This window comes from Chaetura pelagica, unplaced genomic scaffold (assembly GCF_000747805.2).
Source record: "Chaetura pelagica isolate M959 unplaced genomic scaffold, ChaPel_1.0 scaffold174, whole genome shotgun sequence".
Classification (NCBI taxonomy): Eukaryota; Metazoa; Chordata; class Aves; order Apodiformes; family Apodidae; genus Chaetura; species Chaetura pelagica.
In genome coordinates this window covers 3,283,851-3,286,931 of record NW_009953722.1, presented here as the reverse complement: position 1 = coordinate 3,286,931, position 3,081 = coordinate 3,283,851, and positions in this window count along the sequence as shown.

Below are 3,081 nucleotides of genomic sequence, written 5' to 3'. Positions count from 1 at the left end.
AACTGGCTCTGTTCCCTACACTGGCTTTGCTGCAGCTCAAGACAATAAGCAGATACAAGTCTCAAGAAAAGCAGAAACTGCTAGTAAGTTCTGAATAGCCACAGCATACAGCACAATACCTCATGTGGGATCCCAAAGGAATTTCTTGAAGGGGAAAATAAACTTCAGTAACCACCTCAGATGTGGAAAAGGAAGGGTTTTTTAGATGGTTACTTTTCAAATATGCAGATATTAAGAGGATAGGTAACTCAGAAATACCACATATGTTTACAGTTCTACTCTTTTATAAATCCTCTTCCATAAAAAGATGCCAGACAACTTTATGAGGCTTGATGGATTGAGCATTTCAACATCCTGCTGGGTCAGATGATAGCAACATAAAATTGACATTAAAGATGAAATAAGACACTTTCCCACAGTTATAAAGCAAGGCACAGTAAGCAGGCCAAGGTTTCCCTTACTGCAGAGTTCATCTGGTTAGTCAGCACCTGCTGGTGTGGGGAGCACCTACATTCACGTCAAAACTCCACCCTGTTTCTACATCCCTCTCTGCTTCTCTTTCTCTGCATGAAGCCTTATCCCACAACTCTTCATATAGAGAATATTTTCTCTGCAGCCAACAGTGTACTTTGCACTGTGTATTATTTCTTCCCTGATCAATGATGTCTGGGATTTATCTGTCCTTTATTAAAATAAATAAATAAATGGGAAATGCTAGAGAAATAGCAGCAGCCACCATTATCAGGCAAATGTGTTCTGGCATAAACTCATCATACCACAACCTGGAAAACACTGTCAGGACCCTGGCTGACTTTGTGTCTGAAGTTTTATCAGTGTGGATGGAGTCAGTTAATGACAGTAACTGCTAGGAGGATGTGCATGTGATAAGCCAGTGCACTTCTCAGTGCAGTGAGGTAAATGTCTTGTGTTCCCATACACCATGTGACAATTCTTTGGGGGGTGTATGCACAACATCTCCTGCAGTAGTGTAAAAACTCCCTCTTCCCTCAAGAATACCAAGCTGCCTTCCCAAAAGCCAAGTCTCATGCAAAATACTTGTATCAGCTTTCAGTTACACAAACACGATAACAAACGAGAGCAGTGTCTTTCACTCAGACGTGACTTTCTACTCAATGGCTTCCAAACAAAATCAGCTATGTGGCATATGCTGCCAAAACAATAGCTACCAGTTTAGCAGATGGCATGTTGTGAATTAAATGTTGACAGAAAACACAGATATACCACTCAGTCCTCTCTTGACACCAAAATTTACTTCCCTACTCTTTTTCTCACCTCGTGCATGATATTTATACACAGCAAAAAAATCCCCCCAATCATAAAAAATGTCCATTTGGATTTAGAAAGGATAAATTAACCTTCAATAACCTATTGCTCTACCATCTTTAAAAAAACCCCAAAAACAACAACAAAACAACATGGTTTGATTACTGCAAAAGGAAACATGGAGTAACTGGTTCTGAGAGCCTGGATACCTCTACACTTATATTTGTCCCCCTCAGCCTTCGTGGTTGCAATAACCAGACCCTCCACCAAAGTCCTCTCACACAACCTTCAGATATGAAGTGAGAGCTGGGGTTGGTGAGTCCATAACTACGTACATACGTACCATCCAGCTGGCTACAGCTAAACCTCTGTAACATTATCCATTGCATCTCAGTCCTGCCTGCCTGTTATGCAGGGGGAGCACTAACCTGGGTCTCTACCTACCCCCTGATACTGCTTTTTTTCCCAAAGCCTGAAGTTTCCACCCTCCTTTCTCATGTGGCTGAAACTGCACAATGGGATCAAAGTCAGTAGAGGCAGAAAGGGGGGCACGAGCAGGCAGATGCAATTGCATGGGCTTTGTTTCCTCTGGACTGTGGGTATTAATTCCATGATTTAATTTTACTGTTTAATAGAAAACAAAACACTCCTGCAAAGTGGCATTTATGTAACCAGGAGTTTCTGGGTGCCTGAAACGTTGATTTCAGGTTTAAATACCAAAAATTGAAAGCTTAAATTGCAGCATATATTTCTACTCAAATTGCTGCACTTCCAGAGATGCATCTCCACCTGAAACACCCCTTCCTGATCCTGGCACTTGGCATCAACAGACATGGGAATCTCACTTCTTCTCTTTTTCCCATTTCCCACATTTAAAATACAGCTGCTGCCAGACCGAGTGTAAAGATGTGCTCCAACTGGATGAATCATGTGCAGCTCTGGGAGTTTGGAGGGGATTCCCAGAGCTGCACCAGTGCCAGGGGTGAACACCCACCGACCATCTATACCTGCTGCCAGGCCGGGGGGTCACAGGGACAACACCTCTGCTGAGGAGTGACGTGCTCTTCCAACTGAGGCAGCTTCTTCCCCACCTCCTGGTTATTATTTGGAGCTGTGTCCAATTGGCAGCAGAAGTGTTGTCCCCCAGGGCTCAGCACTGGTGCCAGGTCTCTTTAATATCTTCATCAATGATCTGGACGAAGGGGTTGAGTGCAGCCTCGCTCGTTTTCCAGGTGACACCAAGCTGGGTGGGAGTGTTGATCTGCCCACGGCTGTGCAGCAGGACCTGGACGGGCTGGATTGATGGGCCAAGGGCAACTGTTGGGGGGTTTAGCAAGGCCGAGCGTTGGGTTCAGCACGTGGGACACAACGATCCCGAGCAACACCGCGGGCTGGGGGGAGAGCGGCTGGAAAGCTGCCCAGCAGGAAGGAACCCAAGGGGCTGGCCCAGCTGGCCAAACAGGCCAGCAGCCTCCTGGCCTGTACCAGAAATAGCGCGGCCAGAGGGAGCAGGGAAGTGACGGTGCCCCGAGCTCGGCGCTGCCGAGGCTGCACCCAGAGCAGCGTGCTCAGCTCCGGGCCCCTCAGCACAAGGGCTGGAGCGTGTCCGGAGAAGGACGGTGAAGGTCTTAGAACATCCTGAGGAGAGACCTTGCCCCTCTCTGCCTGGAAGCAGCTGTAGCGAGGTGGGGGTCAGCTTCTCCTCCCAGGCATTATGTGATGGAGCAAAGTTGTGCCGGGGGAGATTGGGTATTAGGAAACACTGATTTACTGAGAAGAGCGGCCGGACGCTGGGAC